The sequence below is a fragment of the Carassius gibelio genome, chromosome A23 (assembly GCF_023724105.1).
Source record: "Carassius gibelio isolate Cgi1373 ecotype wild population from Czech Republic chromosome A23, carGib1.2-hapl.c, whole genome shotgun sequence".
Classification (NCBI taxonomy): domain Eukaryota; kingdom Metazoa; phylum Chordata; class Actinopteri; order Cypriniformes; family Cyprinidae; genus Carassius; species Carassius gibelio.
Window position 1 is genome coordinate 2,788,718 of NC_068393.1, and position 19,061 is coordinate 2,807,778.

The window sequence follows — 19,061 nt, forward strand, 5'->3', positions numbered from 1 at the left end:
CAGACATATATACAGGGCCTTTCTTTAGAATAAATCAAGCAGAGGGCCTCTCCTCTCTAGGGATGTATGATAAGTGTAGTCGAAAGGAAAAGTTTGACTATGTGGAACCGCCCCATATAGTGTATATAAGGAGAAACCAAATAACATTCGAGAGATCTCCTTGCAAGGAACTCTCGGCTTTGTTTTGCTTAAAATAAAGTCTTTTCTTCTGAGAGAAAAATCCCTGACTGAGTTCGATTCTTTGGAGAACTGGCAAAATACACCACAGATTTGGCACCCCAGATGGGACTGGAAAGGAGCAGAGTGGACGACTGCTTTTGAGCTGACTGATGAGCAAAACACACAGTGGTGGCCACCATTGAATAAGGTAAGCATTTTTGCTTATATAATTAGTGTGTGTTGTTGACTGGTCAGTTCTGAGTGGTAAGGACACTTAAAATCTGCTCTTCCAAATTTAGAAAAATAATAGGATATCTAAATTGAAAAAGGGGTTTTACTCCAGAAGAAATAACTGCATGCACATATTTGGTTTATTAATAGGAAAGCCTTGGAAGGCAATCTTGATTTAAAGGGGGGGTGAAATGCTATTTCATGCATACAGAGTTTTTTACACTGTTAAAGAGTTGGATTCCCATGCTAAACATGGACAAAGTTTAAAGAATTAAATTGTACGTTTGAAGTAGTATTTTTGTTCTAAAAATACTCCTTCCGGTTTGTCACAAGTTTGGGAAAGTTTTTTTCGAGTATGGCTCTGTGTGACGTTAGATGGAGCGGAATTTCCTTATATGTGTCCTGAGGCACTTCTGCCGGAAGAGCACACGCTCCCGTATAGCAGAGCACTGAGAGCACAACAGACTTCACTGATCAGAGCGAGAGCGTCGCCAAATGTCACAAAAGAAGTGTGTTTTTGGTTGCCAGGGCAAGACAACCCTGCACAGATTACCAAAATAGAAACAGCATTAAGGGACCAGTGGATGGAGTTTATTTTTACAGAGCATCAACGGAGTTGTGCAAGTGTTTGTGTTTGTTCCCTGCATTTCGAAGATGCTTGTTTTACAAACAAGGCCCAGTTTGACGACGGATTTGCGTATCGTTTATTTCTTAAGGATAATGCTGTCCCAACGAAAAAGGGTCACGATCGTGTGTTGGAACCACAGGCGGTGAGTAAAACTGCTTCAAATATCTCTGCCTCCTTGTTAGTGCGTCTGCCTCCCATCGGAGACCCGGGTTCGAGCCCCGCTCGGAGCGAGTCGTTGCTGCTGCTGCTCTCGTTCAGTTTCAGCCTTCACAGCTGTCACAGCTTCCAAACGCTGTCAACGCAACTGGCGCTCGTGATTCTTTAGCTCCGCCCACACGTCACGCCTCCAGGCGCTCGTGTTTTTCCGGGAAAAATCGGTACAGACTATCTTTCTCTTATGAATATAATAAAACTAAATACTTTTTGGAGTTATGAAGGATGCAGTACTACTCTATAGGTACTCAAGATTAACAGGATATTGAGTGAAAACGAGCATTTCACCCCCCCCTTTAAGACAAATATGGTGTAGGCTAGAGCTGCACGATTAATCGTTAAAAGATCGCGATCTCGATTCAGACACCCTCTCGATCTCATTTCTAAAAGACAACGATTCCCCGAGTCTGTTAAACCTTTGACAAAGTCTTACCGGATCATTCAAATCCGTGCGCGCACTGCCGCTGACACAGAGAGAGCTCTTACCATGTTTGGTTAAGAAACATCTTCACAAACAGTCTTTTCAACTACACAGTATTATATCTGTCTTACAGTCATTTATATTATCACATAAATACTGGGATAAAGTTTATAGTTTAAATATAAACATTGATGTCTATATGGCAGCGATCAAAATATAACAAATCCCCTTTTGAAAGTACTGCGCTTTAAATAACGTTTGTGTCGATTGCATTGTTTCACCAATAGGTGGCGACAAGTGTCTTAATTTATTTGTCAATGAATTAATTTTTCATTCAAGAGAATCGTTCAAAAACGCTGATTCATCCAGAAATGAAACAAGTGTAGTATGTTTATGAGTGAGTCGTTGAATCAGTGATCTAAACAACTTTTTCATCATTCTAATATTAAAAAAACTGGGGTTTTAAATATATTATATATACACTACCAGTCAAAAGTTTTTGAACCATAAGATGTGTAATGTTTTTTAAAGTCTCTTCTGCTCACCAAACTATATTTATCTGATCCAAAGTACAGCAAAAACAGTAAAGTTTTGAAATATTTTTACCATTTAAAATAACTGCTTTCACTTGAATGTATTTTAAAATGTAATTTATTTCTGTGGTGTGCAGCTGTATTTTCAGCATCATTACTCCAGTCTTCAGTGTCACATGATCTTCAGAAATCATTCTAATATGCTGTTTTGCCGTTCAAAAAAAAAACATTATTATTATTATTATTATTATTATTATTATTATTATGTTGAAAACAGATGAGTAGATTTTTTTCAGGTTTCTTTGATAGAAAGTTCAGAAGAACAATAATTGTGTGTAATAGAAATATTTTGTTATAAATGTCTTTGTCACACTTGATCAATTTAAAAGAATCCTTTCAAAATAAAATAATTAATTTATATACTTGTGATAATGATAATGTTAATAGTAATAATAATAATAAAGAATCGTAGGAGTCGTGCAGCCCTAGTGTAGGCAGAAAGACATTGTATGCAATGGTCTGTGTTTATTGGATAGCTGTGCCAGGTAAGGACAGTGATAAACGGATAAGCAGATTAGTTAAGGAATCGCGAGGAAAAGCCCTACGGATACCGCTTTGAGAAAGTATAAGTGAAATTTACATTTAATCATTTAGCAGACGCTTTTATCCAAAGCGACTTACAAATGAGAACAATAGAAGCAGTCAGGTCAACAAGAGAACAACAACAGTATACAAGTGCCATGACAAGTCTCAGTTAGTCTAGTATAGAACGCATAGCCAGGTGTATATATATATATATATATATATATATATATATATATATATATTTTTTTTTTTTTATTATTAAATGAAAAAGAAAAGAAAAGGAAAAGTACTGGTGTTAGTTGGATAAGTGCAGGCGAAAAAGATGAGTCTTTAGATGTTTCTTGAAAATGAGTAAAGACTCCGCTGTACGAATTGAGATTGGGAGGTCATTCCACCAGCTGGGCACAGTCCAGGAAAAGGTCTGTGAGAGTGATTTTGAATTTCTTTGGGATGGCACCACAAGGCGTTGTTCACTTGCAGAGCGCAAACTTCTGGAGGGCATATAGGATTTAACCACTGAGTTTAGGTAAGTTGGTGCCGTGCCAGTGGTCGTCTTGTAGGCAAGCATCAGTACCTTGAATTTGATGCGAACGGCTACTGGTAGCCAGTGTAACCTGATGAGGAGAGGAGTAACATGAGCTTTTTTTGGCTCATTGAAGACAACCCTCGCTGCTGCATTCTGGATCATTTGCAGAGGCTTGACAGTACATGCAGGAAGAGCCAGGAGAGCATTACAATAGTCACTTTATATCTAATATGTGAAGACATCTAAAATTTGTAACGTGTTATCCCTGGGACACAGTATGAAAGTTAATCCACTACAGAGTCTCAGAGATTGGGCTTGTGTAAATGTAAAAAAATAAAATACATAACTTGTGCAATGTGGAATGAGAGCAAGATTGGGTGACCAAGTTAATAGACATTTTGATACAAAAGCTATAGGCATTTTATAATAGGAAGGGAACTAGATGCTTAAAGAATTAAATTTAATTATTTTATTTACAATAATAGGCATTATTTTATGTTGGTTAGGAAACATTAATTCACCAATACCAGATTATTCTGAATCATTTATGCAAACATAGAAGAAAAATGATGATTGAAGTCTTTATTTTACCATATGCATGTCATGCTGTTATAAAAGGAAGGTTTATTTTGTTTTATTGCAGTATACTTAGATAATAAAGGTAGCTGATTTCTGCATTTTGCAAAGAAGAAAAATGCTTGCTATTTTCCTGCAATGAAGAACTTGCTTAACTAACAAAGAATAAGAGAACTGCTGTTTTCAACCAGATGATTTAGTTTTTATTAAGGGACCACTGAAAGAAGAGGTTGAAAAGTGAAAATTAGAAAAAGAGCTGACTGCTCAGAAACAATTTGGTCAGAAGTTACATAGGTACATTTGATTAATGCAGTCTCTGAGTGTTAAACTTTCAGATGACTTCTGGAACAGTGCCTTGACAAAGGAAAGCAATGAAATGGAGTCTGTCGAGGAATGGCAAAGCAGCAAACACAGCTGCAGAGAGAAGAAGAGGGAGGGGCTGATGGATGTTCCCCTCCCCTCCTGAAAGAGAAGAACACTTTTCAGCATGGAGAAAGACTGAATCAAAGCAGGAAAAGGTGAATCTTTCACTTGAGACTTTTCCTGAGGGTAAAGAGAACATTATGAAATGCAAAACTCTGGCAGAAAGCAACCAGAAGCCAGACTGAGAAGCAGAGAAACAACGGAGACCGTACACCACAACATTAGGTCTTTGAGTGCCATCACAGACTGACGACCCAGTACAACAGCCCAGGCTGATGATGTCACCAGAAGGACTTCCATCCCTTCAGTGCACAGGTCCTGCATATTCAATGAACACTATAGAGACTGCTTCAAATGTTAATTATTTTATTTGATTATTTTATTTACTATGTTTTAATCTTGATTATTCACTGGTCTCACAGCACTTCCTTAAATTCTGTGTTTTAACTAACTCTCTCAATCTGCTTTTCAATAGGTACCAGTCCAGCCTCATGTCTTAAAGAAAAAATCATTTTGACAGACAGAAGTGAGTACTTGACTCACCAATCAGATAAACATGGAGCTGGATTTGGCATAGTAAGACTGTTTCATTAAACAACTAGGGGAAAGTGCACAACTGAATACTTGACAACAATGCTGAGTGCTTTGGGAAAGAAGAGAATAAATAAATTAATAAATAAATAAAGGTTATCTTGATGAACAATAGAAAAAATATATATGTTTGAAAAAATAGAAATATTGGTCACTCCATTTTGTTTAAAGGTAATTTTCTAAGGTAAAACTGAATAAAATAATAATGAATAAAAAATTATTCCAAAGATCCAAAATCATGTAATCACATATACTGTCATCACTGGGGATAACCAGATGGAAATGTTGATGGCCACGGATCCAAGATTTACAGAGATCTCCAATCCTCTTCTCAGAGTTGCTCATGAGTAATAACAAAAAAGTATTTGACTAAACTTTAAATTAGACAAACACATGACATTTGAGAAATGATAATTGGCTCTCTCAAATGCCTAATGCCTAGGCCTAATATTCTAAACAAATTAATCTATGAGATTTTGGAAAAAGTTTTTGGCAAAAAAGGGGAAGTGAAAGTGTGTGAAAAAGTATGAATGATGGTGTTGTAAGGCATGAAAGAGAGTGGCTGACGAGACACTGAGGCAATTCAATCAATTTGCCCAAACAGCTGTATACAAATTTGAATGTGGGCCCACAGGGCAAACTTATGCCCAGTAAAATAATGACCATGGAAGTATTTGGTTAAATTCCTGGTCATTACCTAGGTCTTTGTTGTGGCAGAAAGAAAAGCAGTGCCACACATGCGCAGCGTATAACATGGGAAGGCAGAGCAAAGCAAGCTTGCTCTGTCCACCCCATATCTTACTTTTTTTTCATATCATGATGGAGCTGATTGTGTCAAAAGGATGAAATATTATCTTTCTAAAAGTTAAAATAAAGTGGGTTGAGTGTTTTCCAGGTCAAAAGGCCTATGCTACTGAGCAAGATTGGACTAGATAAATTATCCATTAATCTAGTGGAACTCAGTTTACAAAACAAAGAGATAACTGAATAAGCAAATTGTTGAGAATAAAATTTAAATGAATTTAAAAATAGTAAGGATGCCAATAACGGAGTAAAACCAAATTCTTTGTTATATTATAAAAAATGGGTATTCACCCTTTTCTCATTATAAGGACAGCACTGGAATTGTGAAATCTCAAAAAGGGGCCAAGACAGCCCTCAACCCACATTACATTTCCACAGGTCACACCAAGAAGGACGACTGGCAAGATGAACAAATTAGCATGCTTGATAACACTAACAAAAAACTCGGAAGTTTTCCATTTACAGGTGACAGCAGTTCTAGTAAGACCAAGGAATGCTTCGCCCCATCAAAGAGAACCAGTGAGGGTGAAGAAATGATCTCGAGAGCCTTGCATTAATCAGCAAAACAGTTACAGAGTGACACCTGAGTTCACATCTCTAACCTTAAAATACCCCAACCAGCTTCAACAACTCTACACAACATGAAGTGAGGGATGAAGGGCGTGCTAGTAACGACCCACCCTTGCCAACGAGGGAAAGACCATTGCAACGACTCGCAAAGAGTCTCCCTGGTGAAGAAGGAATGAGACATGATGGGACTGCTACTGAGATCAAAATACTTGGGAGCAGATATGAGCCAACAAATAGAAAAGAAAAAGTGGAAAGAGAATTTTAAGTAATGGTAGATGAAGAATTGGAAGGTTATGAGAAGGGAAATATGGATGTAGGAAGATTTCAAGGGAGAATAGAGCAATTGAATGCAACAAATAGAATGAAAGGAGCAAAGTAGAAAAGCTCAAGAATAGAAAATTGAAGAAGGAAAAGTATGTGTTATGTTTTGGGGAAAATGCTGTATTTATAGAAGGGACCATTTAATGAAGTACTGATCAAATTGAAAAGGCTAAGAATGGTAGATAAAGAAAATGTTGTAAAAGAGAATAAAATGTAAGACTGGTTTGATTTACAGTTAGGAGCATGGGGAGCATAGTTTATAACTAAATTGGGAAAGTTTTTAGGAATTGCATTATTGACAGGAGATTTACTGTTTTACTGTGTACTCCCTATATTCCCCACAGCTAAGCAAATTAAATTAAAAGATGTCAAGATAATGGGAAATTGATACATAAGGTATCTAAGCTGAAGTTCAACTCTTATAATCTTGTGATATTCAATGTGTGATGTGATTTGTATGTGTATGTATTTTTATGCCTTTTATACATAACTGTGAAATCCAGGCAAATGCCAAGCCAATTGCATGTTAATGCTTTTAACAATGTCTACTATTAAAGAGGGGTTAGGGAGACTGGATCTTTTACTCACTCCATGTCAAATTAGGAGAGAGATGTTTGGTCCAGTAATCCCTCAGAGTGGAATTTCATAATCTAGTCACTGGTGATAATACAATGTGACTTATTTAGTCACTAGGTAGTGTAACTAAAATGACTGGATTATGGAGTAGCACTCTGGATAAGAATAATCAAATGTGAGACTTATTACGTCTCAAAGGGGAGAATATGTGGAAGATTTTATTAGTAAGGTTTTAATTAATCAAGTATATAATCAATGTGAATCTAGCCCTTTTTGCTGCTAGTTATTATTCTATTAAAATCTTATAGGCCTAAAATCTAATAGAAAGTTGCCTACACCCTGGAATGTACAAAACTGATGAGAAACACATGGTCAGACATATATACAGGGCCTTTCTTTAGAATAAATCAAGCAGAGGGCCTCTCCTCTCTAGGGATGTATGATAAGTGTAGTCGAAAGGAAAAGTTTGACTATGTGGAACCGCACCATATAGTGTATATAAGGAGAAACCAAATTCGAGAGATTCGAGAGATCTCCTTGCAAGGAACTCTCGGCTTTGTTTTGCTTAAAATAAAGTATTTTCTTCTGAGAGAAAAATCCCTGACTGAGTTCGATTCTTTGGAGAACCGGCAAAATACACCACAGTCCTGGTCTCCGCTGTCTTTCAGGGCAGTAGAGGTCCTTTCTAGATGCTGATCCACCATCTGGTCTGGATACGTACTGGATCTGGGTGACTGCAGTGACCCTCTGATCTGGATACAGACTGGATCTGGTGGCCAGCGTGCAGAACAACCACCCAATAAAGCATTACAATAATCTAACCTTGAAGTCATAAATGCATGGATTAACATTTCTGCATTTGACATTGAGAGCATAGGCCGTAATTTAGATATATTTTTGAGATGGAAAAATGCAGTTTTACAAATGCTAGAAACGTGGCTTTCTAAGGAAAGATTGCGATCAAGTAGCACACCTAGGTTCCTAACTGGTTTGTTCTGGTTGTTCTGCACGCTTAACCAAATCACACAAGATTCTGTTGAGATTATTAATGCAATAACCAATCAGAGGCGTTCAGATGTCATCGCTAAAATGCCGGTGCTTCCTTCACTCACTCACTGACTGAATACCTCTTTCTGGTGAATTCTCTTGTCAGAAACATCAAAGTGCAGATGTGTGTACGAATCTGTAAATAAGATATTGATTTCACAGTGTTAACAGGTTCAGTGATTTTAATGGGAGTTTCTGAGAGTGCTTGAACTCTAGACTGTCAGTGAAAATGTTCTTTGATAATGCAAATGTTATTTGCTCTCTTTCTGTACAATGAACGCTTAGTATCCTAACTTACAATGTTTTTATATCACATTAACTTCCACTGTTAAATTGACATTTAATATAAAGTCAGTCATATTAAAAATATATGTTATGGCATGACACCCATATCTGGTAAGTAAACATTATTAGGTTACTTTGACCATCACATATTATCTAACATAATCTATGTAGGTGAGAATCGAGATATTTCATGATATAGTTCATGCGTCTGAGAAGGTTTCTAATCAAATTTAAATAAAAATAAAATAATAATATTAAAAATAATGCTCAATAATGATTTGCTAATATGCTGTTGTAGCTCCTGTGTGTCACATGACCACCCCCCCCCCCACTCATGCCCACTCAAAAATAATGAGTGCATGACTCCCCTCTTATACATTAAATACAATATTATTTCATTATTAATATAAATAATGCAGCATACACAGATTGAGCAACCACTCTTTGATCTGGCCAGTCACGTGATCAGCGCACCTAGAATGGGAAAAAGAACAGTTCGATAGTGAGTGCTTCAGCACTATCAACCCCCCCCCCCCCCCAAAAAAAAACCCAAAGAAAATTTGGAAACAACTTTGTAAGAATAAATAGTTGATTACATCTTGAAAAAAATCATTAATCAATTATAATAAAATAAACTTTTATTGGCAAAGCCCAATACTTTCTGCAGACTTATGTTGTCCACCAGAGGGCAGCAAAGACTTATTCATGTGACGCATGAGCTCTCGTCTCTGACCTTATGTGAAAGATATTATAAACCGATTATAAACAGGAAAGAGAAGAAGCCTTAAAGTGGTCCATTCAATCCTTTTTACAACGTGTGGTTATTTCTACTTTTTTAAATTTCACTTTATTTATTATTGCAGTATATTTTCTTATGCATTTGCAGTAATATTTTACTTAACAATAAAATCTCAAGTCAACCTTAGAAACAGTCGTATAAAGCTACCATTGGCATATTGTTCGTACGTTGCTTAAAACATCCGAGATCCAACAAGACATCCAAGATAATATCATCATGCTCATCATGAACCAGCTAATTAGGTTATGATTAGTATAGCTGGATTAAGTTATCTGATTTAATTGCACGTTCATGTGCTGGCTTAAAAGGGGATATGTATCAATAGACGGATATTTTGTGACGTCATTGTTTATCGCGTTCCATCATGGGAGTCGTGTGGCAGGAAACACCACTAGAAAACTGTAATTTGATTGTTTTGCACGTTTGGAGGAGGATTTAGAGAAGAGGATGGTTCACTCTTGCTGTGTAGTCGATTGTACGGCTCGTTGGGGGCCTGATAAAAAGTTTTTTCGAATTCCCTCTGAAAAGGATAGTGAAAAACTAAATAAATGGTTGCGTGCAATTAGGCGATTGAACCTGGAAGCTCCGAAGAAACCCTGGATTCCTGCAGCTTCTGATCGAGTTTGTGAGGCACATTTTGTTCATGGTAAGTCTTAGTGACTATGTATTTATAGAAGATTGAATAAAAATTAAATAAAACTGAGTCAAATCAACCGAGTCATATGTTTTCGCGTGCTGATTCAGGTGTCCCAAACCGCGATCCACAGCACCCAGACGATGTTCCTCACATCAAAATGGGCTATTCTGGATCGCAAAACTTAAAAGCAAAAGAAAAGGAGAAATGTGTAAGCTGTGATTTTTCACCATTAGTACAGACGCCATTGAAAGTCTCACACTGAACACAATTGAATTGGTACAACAGTCACTGCATTTTCAATAAATACAGTAAGTAAATAAGAACACTGATCAATGAAGACTTACCCGGCTTTGCAGTCGCAGTGAGAAGTGATTATTTTGCCGTTCTCTTTGGCGATCACCCACGGGAGATGCGAATCACGGACGAGTCGGACCAACGTTTTTTTGTCATCCCAGATCTCATATGGGCTTTGAATAACTTCGATTTTGTCACCAATACAAATTTTGAGCTTCTCTCCAAACCTCCTCCGGTCTTCAGATGTTAAAGTGCTTATATATTGTCAATCTTGCCCGCTAACTCTCTTGAAAGTGCTCGTCGCGTCTTTACAGCCCACCATACTGTTAGTTTTGTTGCCACACAACCACTCGCGCATGCGTACAAAGATGTCAACAAAGATCCTCCTATAGTAGAAACACTGATCAGCAACACTGTGATTGGCTGCCCCTTTTGAAAAATAACAATTTTTTTAACTGAATGTGGCGGGGCGGTGTAATTTTTGGAACAGAATAGCAAATTTTTATTCCCTAATAAATAAAGTCAGACTACGCCACCCTAGGGGTTAGCCCCCAGGGAAAATACTCAAACAATGAGCACAGCACACAGGTTCGGTTCCCTCATAGAATTGGGCAAGAGACGGGAGTAATACAAAAATACAAATGTTTATTAATAGAAAAATACTTTAAAATGTTGGACACTGAAACCCACTTTAAACTAAACAATAAGAAAAACATGCAAAAACAGAAAATAAATACCGGCAGGCCTGGGGCTCCCAACGGCAGGAACACTTCTACACGCACACACACCCCGTGTCACTTAATCACACAATCACACACTCAACAGTGTACACTGCACACGATAAAGGACGACCACCACCAGGAGGAGGAAGAGCAATCCACCCGTGGGACCCCAGCGCCTGCAAAATAAAGATAAGAAACTATAAAAAATGTTCAATAAAAAAAATAACCAGATGGACAACAATAAAGCAAATCCTCACAACAATAAATGTAAATGACAAAAATAAAGAAAAACCATTCAAGCGCAGGAACATCAATTAGTTGGTCACCTAAATAATACAAGACAATTTTAGCTCAATAGAGGTTCACACACAAATAAAATTGTACTTATAGATGGTTGATCACATGAACCAAGCAATTAAATGGCTTAATTAAATATTACACGCCGGTTAATTGGCTTTACATAAATAAAGATGAAATAAAAATCAAGGTAACCAAACAAACTATACTTCCAAAAATTAGAGGTTAGTTAACAGAAAATAAACAAAAGAGGTTTCAAATCAAACAAAAGACACAAAGGGCAGCTAACTCCCCTACAAGTGGAAGGAACCAAATAGTCCCCCACACAATCCAGGGTCAAATATAACGCCACGATAAGAACCAAACGAGCAGTCCCAGTCTCTTTAGTGATGATCACGTCAGCGCGGCCGTATTAACCGCAGCACTTTAATAGTGTGAAGACAGTAGCAACAATCACAGCATAGAACGAGAAGGAGAATCCATCAGGAGATCACGCTAGATAGCACGCTTAAACACGGATTGGTCAGTCATGCCCACCGGTTATACAAGGGAATATAGGGAATCACGCCTGTGAAGTGAACAGTCATCAGACCCACTAAGCAGCACGGAGGGCACCGCACCAAAGCTGCACTACAACCACCGTCGACGCTAGCAAAACAAACGGGGAAATCGGATGTGACGCGTCCCAGGTAACAGCCAATCAGACTTAAATGCAAGGTACTACTTGCTGATAGGCTGACACTGCTGTCAATCACCTGATACCGTTACATATAGTAACCATGGTTTGTTTTATTTGTAGTAAAATTATGGTTAATTTTTGTAAGCTCACCATGGCCAAAGAGTGCGCTCAGTTTTTCACTGCAGCAGAGCAAGAGTTATCGCTAGAAGCATATGCTGAATTAGAAACCTTAATTAAAACGCCAGGAAACCCCTCAAAGTGTGCAAAAACCAGGAAAGAGGGCTGGCAAAAAGTAGCAGAAAAGTTAAATGCATAAGTGCTCCATGTTATGGTTCTACCACTTATAAAAGTGTATATATTGTTGTATTTTTTTATAATTTCATAATTGCTTAATGTCAGAGCCAGCTCAGGACCCACAAAAACATGGGAACAAGTAAAAGTCAAGTACAAGAACATTCTCCAAAATGGTAATCTTTTCTACTTCTACTGTTTAGCGTGTTTTACCCAAACAATGTTCAATGTTGTACACCAAGAAAAAGGTGTAGCAGAAAAAAAACAGGTGTTGGTCCTGCACCCTCACATTATACCCCAGCAGAAGAGCTGGCCCTTGGGTTAAATGAGAACTGACCCATCGTGGAGGGCATCCCTGGGGGCACCTCTTCCTTAGACCTAAAGCCAGGGACCAGTAACAGCAACACCTTCATTACTGGAAAGAGTTTTAAATGTGTCTTGCTACACTGTAAATACTTTGTTGCTGCATTAAAAATTAAGTATGTCTGTCATTTCAACTGTGTAATGTATTGACTGACTATTGCAGTAGTGAGGTTCCTTTAAGAGGCTAAGAGCTGGGGAGGGCGGGGCTGTTCTAGGGTAGGTGTGTTTTTTGGCCAGTGTGTTAGCTGGAGTTGGCCGAGCTAGATGTATGTCGCAACCCTCTACTGTGTCCTATGCAAACATTGTCACTGCCTTGAAACGTCATTATAGCCCAGCGCCATCAGAGATTGTTCAACGTTTTCATTTTCACAATTGTAAGCAGAAACCTAATCAAAGCATTTCAAACTACATTGCTGAGCTTCGACGTTTGTCTGTGCACTGTGCTTTTGGGGATCAGTTAGGAGCAATGCTGCGTGATAGAATCGTGTGCAGTGTTATGGATGAAGCGCTACAGCGAAGCCTGCTGGCGGAAATGACACTAAAATTTCAAGAGGCAGAAGAAAAGGCACTAGCTGCTGAAACAGCATTGTTAAACGCTCATCTACTTCGTCAGCATCAAAACTAATCACGGCTTGAGGACGATGTTCATTATGCGACCCATGCGCATGCATCAGTAAATAAAACAGCAATTTCAAATGAAAATCCTAAACGGGACAAGCAATGTTTTAGATGTGGTGGTCAGCATACCCCACAAGCATGTAGGTTTTCCACTGCTGTATGCCAGTACTGTAAAAAAAGAGGACACATTGCTCGTGTGTGTTTAACAAAGACTAAACATGGTGCTGACAAGGATGCAGCCAACTCAGAAGAACGTTACACAAATGTTGTAACTCGCAAAGAAAATGATGATTACTCTGTTTACAGCACCACAACTACTAAAGCAGAAAGAGGGGGGCAGAAGCCATATCTGGCCACTGTTATACTGAACAAACAAGCACACACAATGGAAGTAGATTCAGGAGCTGCCTGTTCTTTGATTAGTGAGCATACCTATCACTCATTGTGGCCCTCCCAACCCCCTGAAATACATGCAAACAATGGAATACTTAAGCAGTGTTCACAGGCAGCTTTGGAAGTGAAAGGGAAAATATTTGTGGAGGTAAGGTACAAAGGAACACGAAACACCCTGCCTTTGTTTGTCATCCAGGGCCAAGGCACTAGTCTGTTAGGACGAGACTGGTTTGATGCCCTGGGAATATCAGTGGAAGGAGTATACCGGGTACAGCTGCAGTCCATAGAGAAAATACTGACTGAATACTCTGAGGTTTTTCAGGACATTGGGGTTTGCCAGACCCCTCCAATCTCTATTGACATTGATTCCACAATTACGCCACGTTTCTTTAAGGCCCGCCCAGTTCCTTTTGCTTTGCGACCCCAGCTGGATGAGGAGTTGGACAAATTGGTGGCTCAAGAAATTTTTGAACCGGTTCACCATGCAAAGTGGGCCACACCCATAGTGACTGTTGCAAAAAAGATGGGGTACTGAGGATTTGCGGAGATTACCGCTGTACAGTGAATACAGCCGTTAAGCCTGATGTGTACCCCATACCCACAGCATCTGAACTGTTCTCGAAGCTAGCTGGAGGAGTAGTTTTCACTAAACTTGATTTGAAACAAGCTTATCAGCAGCTTCCAGTGGATGATGACACACCGGAATTACTGATTATTAACACTCACCGTGGGCTTTTCAGGTCTCGGCGCTTGCAATTTGGGGTGTCAACAGCTGTTTCAATATTTCAAAGATTTATGGAAAATTTGCTCGCAGGAATTCCAGGAGTCCAACCATACCTGGATGACATCCTGATTTGGGGCAAAACCATGGAAGAACATAATGCACGTCTACAGGCCGTACTAAAGTGCTTTGCTGAAGCTGGACTGCGACTAAAAAAAGAGAAAAGCATTTTTGCTGCTACTCAAGTGGAGTTTTTGGGGTTTAGAGTGGATAAAGATGGCATCGAGCCAACCCGTGAAAAAGTGGAAGCTATCCAAAACGCTCCGCCTCCACAGAACAAAACAGAACTTCAGGCATTTTTGGGGTTGCTTAACTTTTACAGCTGCTTTCTTCCCAATAAAGCCACTGTCCTAGAACCCCTGCATCGCCTTCTAGACCAGTCTGGTACTTGGCAGTGGGGAGCAAAGCACAAGATGGCATATGCTGAGGCAAAAGAGTTGCTGCAGACGGATAAAGTGCTGGTGCACTATGATGAGAAGAAGCCCCTGGCAGTGGTTTGTGATGCCTCGCCCTATGGGCTTGGGGCTTTATTGTTCCACGTGGAACGTGATGGTCAGGAGAGGCCCATTTGTTTTACTTCCAGAACAATGACCACCACTGAGTGAAATTATGCCCAAATTGATAAGGAAGCATTGGCGGTGGTGTTTGCAGTCAGAAAATTTCACCAGTATCTCGCAGGCCGCCATTTCATGATTTTTACAGACCACAAACCCCTGCTGGGACTCCTGCACCATGCCAAGCCCATGCCTGCCATCCTTTCACCACGAATGCTACGTTGGAGTTTGATTGTTGGTGCCTACAACTATGAACTGTGCTACAGACCAGGCAAACAAATGGGCAATGCTGACGCCCTGAGTTGTTTACCTTTGTCGGCATCTGATGCTGTGACACCACCACCATTGGAAGTGTTGCTACTTGAAATGGTGCCAGAAGCACCCATGCATGCTGAGCGAATCGCAAACCTTACACTCAAGGACTCTGTCTTAGCACAAGTAATGCGCTGGGTGCTACATGGCTGGCCGGCTGATGTGATGGAAAGCTGTTTCAAACCATTCCTTTTGCGCCGCCATGAACTCTCTGCACATAAGAACTGTTTGCTATGGGGAAGCAGTGTGGTTGTTCCTTGCTTGGCGAGGAGAGAAATACTGGCTATGTTGCATGATGCGCACCCGGGCATTGTACGCATGAAGGGACTCGCAAGGAGTTATGTGTGGTGGCTGGGCATGGACCGAGACATTGAGGAGACTGTTAAAGCATGTGGAACCTGTCAGATGTCACGTCATGCTCCTCCAAAAGCAAAGGTGCACCCATGGGAATGGACGACAAAAAGATAGTCCCGGCTGCATGTTGACTTTGCAGGCCCCTTTCGAGGCAAAATATTCCTCATAGTGGTCGATGCACATAGCAAGTGGCTGGAGGTCTCTCTGATGAGTTCCATGTCTTCATCAGCTGTCATCAACACACTGAGACTACTTTTTGCAACACATGGTTTGCCCGACGTCATAGTTTCAGATAATGGTGCTTCGTTCACCTCTGCAGAATTCCAAGCGTTTGCTGAGCGCAACGGCATTCGCCATGTGACTACAGCACCTTATCACCCAAGCTCAAATGGTCAAGCTGAACGCATGGTGCAGACAACCAAGGAGGCCCTGTCTCGCATCACCAAGGGCGAGTAGCAGACCAGGCTTGCTCGCTTCCTGTTGTCACAGCATGTCACACCAAATTCATCAACTGGGAAAAGCCCTGCCGAGTTGCTCATGAATCGGCAACTCACCACTGCCCTAGATCGTCTGCATCCTGATCATAATGGTGATATGCTTCGCAGACAGGAGCTGAATGCTGAAAAATGCTCTGGCACAGTCAGAGAGTTTAGACCTAAGGACTTGGTGTACATGAGAAGCTACACTAGAGGTTCTAAGTGGATGCCTGGAATCATTGTAGACATCACAGGTCCCCTGTCATACAAGGTCAGAGCAGGTGATGGACAAATGCACAGACGACATGTTGATCAACTGATGGACAGGACGGCACCCTTGTCTGACCAATCAAGGTCTGAGCCAGACGGCTACACTGTCCATCCGCCTGAGTCCCCAGGGACTGAAATGCTTGAGTTACAGTCGCCTGCATTAGATGTGGGAAACCCTGATGTTGAGCTAACCGAAGCTGGAGTTGAATGCATGTCTGATTGCCCTCGTTCTCAGAGGTATCCTGTAAGAGAGCATCAGCCTCCCAGAAGATTTTCAGACTTTGTGGACTGGGGAAAAGGGGTGTAATGTATTGACTGACTATTGCAGTTGTTAGGTTCCTTTAAGAGGCTAAGAGCTGGGGAGGGCGGGGCTGTTATGGGGTAGTTGTGTTTTTTGGCCAGTGTGTTAGCTGGAGTTGGCCGAGCTAGATGTATGTCGATGTTGCCTTGTTCAGTAAAAGTTCACAAGACTACGAACGTCTCCTCATATTATTCAAGCATATTACAAACTGATTATATATTGAGTAGTGATGAATTGCTTTGACTTGTGAAGTTGAAAACTGCATAACCTAATTCAAAAAATTGTTGCTGTGTTACTGATCTAATTTTCTCCTAGTGTATTTCATTGTAATGCCATTGTGTTCTCCTTTTTTGTGCAGTTTTACATAATACACCAACACTTTTACCTGTTCCCAACATTCCATCAAAAAGTAATGAGAGTGCAACACTTTGGAATACCCATTTGTTTCTTTTGCACAAGACAGTGAAGAAACCCTCTCAGATGACTGTCCTTTGGAGGAAGGAGTGCATAAAGAACTTAATTTATAGTTGTGTACATATTATTTCTGACTACGATCTGACTTGCAGGAGGAAAGGCCAGACAGGCCTACTGCACAAAGTGATGAAAAGGTGGACAGTGTAGTACTTTTCCTTTTTATTTCTGTTGCATGAGGCTTGTGTTTATTTGTTTTTGATAATTTGTATCCAAAAATGGCACAGGGTGATATCTGTAATCTATATAAACAGCATCCTAAACAGAAAATACAGTATTTTCACCTGAAACACCAAAAATTAAGGGTAGAAATAGAACTTGACACTTTAAAGAAGAGAAAACTGGAACTAGAAATTGAAGTGCTTCAAAAGGAACTCCAGAGTAGGTGCTTATTGCAGGCGATAGATGATCATCAGTGGCTTCTATTGACATAATCATTGAAATAAAACACAAGGAAGTAAGCACGTTGTCTTGTCTTTTATTAATTTAATGAAGGTTTTCGTGCAGCTCTGCCACTAGGTTGGTCCAAGTGCACTGGCTGGAGGTCATCATCAGGCTGCACCTCCACCACAGGGGTCCTCTCTTTCTGATGGTGGAAATATTGCGGAGGATGGCACATGCAACAATAATGTCACAGGCCCTGTCAGGTGCAACCCTCAGACCCTTCAGACACTGAAATGTTTCCTTTAGTTGCCCAAAGGTGGTTGCAATGTGTGCTCTTGTCCTGGTTAGAGCTGCATTGTAACAGGTTTGGGTCAGGGAATGGTGTTATGAATTATTTCCTGCAGGCATAACCCCTGTCACCAAGCAGAATCCCATTGTAAGCACCTGTAAAAATGCAGTTTTGTTTTTTGATTGATTGATTGTTTATTTAGCCACACGACAATGCCGGTGGAATTTGTTTTCGGTACAGTATGTTTAAGCTCTACATGATCATACATTACAAACAACAAATAGACAATACACTTCACAACATGTAACAATAAAAGATACAGTGGGTACATGACCATGCATAGTGTATGAGAGGAAAACTCTCTGAATGAATTTATGTAATACAGTGAGCTTGATATTAAATTGTTCCTTAACACGTTTAAATAGTGTGCATAAATCAATCAATCAATCACCTTTATTTATATAGTGCTTTAAACAAAATACATTGCGTCAAAGCACTGAACAACATTCATTTGGAAAACAGTGTCTCAATAATGCAAAATGATAGTTAAAGGCAGTTCATCATTGAATTCAGTTCATCATTGATCAGCAATTCATCATTGCTGATCCACCATCTGGTCTGGATACGTACTGGATCCGGGTGACTGCAGTGACCCTCTGATCTGGACACAGACTGGATCTCGTGGCCACGGTGACCTCGGAACAAGAGAGAAACAGACAAATATTAGCGTAGATGCCATTCTTCTAATGATGTAGAAAGTACGGTGTTATGTGAAGTGTTTCCGGTTCCGGTTTACCTAATTAATGCAGCCTAAAAATCCTTCAACGGATTTGGATATTAAAAGCATATTAGTATGTTATGTGTATGCCAGGTTAAAGAGATGGGTCTTTAATCTAGATTTAAACTGCAAGAGTGTGTCTGCCTCCCGAACAATGTTAGGTAGGTTATTCCAGAGTTTAGGCGCCAAATAGGAAAAGGATCTGCCGCCCGCAGTTGATTTTGATATTCTAGGTATTATCAAATTGCCTGAGTTTTGAGAACGTAGCGGACGTAGAGGAGTATAATGTAAAAGGAGCTCATTCAAATACTGAGGTGCTAAACCAATCAGGGCTTTATAAGTAATAAGCAATATTTTAAAATCTATACGATGTTTGATAGGGAGCCAGTGCAGTGTGGACAGGACCGGGCTAATATGGTCATACTTCCTGGTTCTAGTAAGAACTCTTGCTGCTGCATTTTGGACTAGCTGTAGTTTGTTTACCAAGCGTGCAGAACAACCACCCAATA

At 39.9% G+C, this 19,061-nt stretch overlaps 1 pseudogene; it reads left to right on the top strand.

Moving 5' to 3' along the window:
- The first annotated feature begins 12,068 nt into the window (after window positions 1-12,068).
- On the top strand, window positions 12,069-16,636 carry LOC127944303 (uncharacterized protein K02A2.6-like; annotated as a pseudogene).
- Window positions 16,637-19,061: the final 2,425 nt, after the last annotated feature.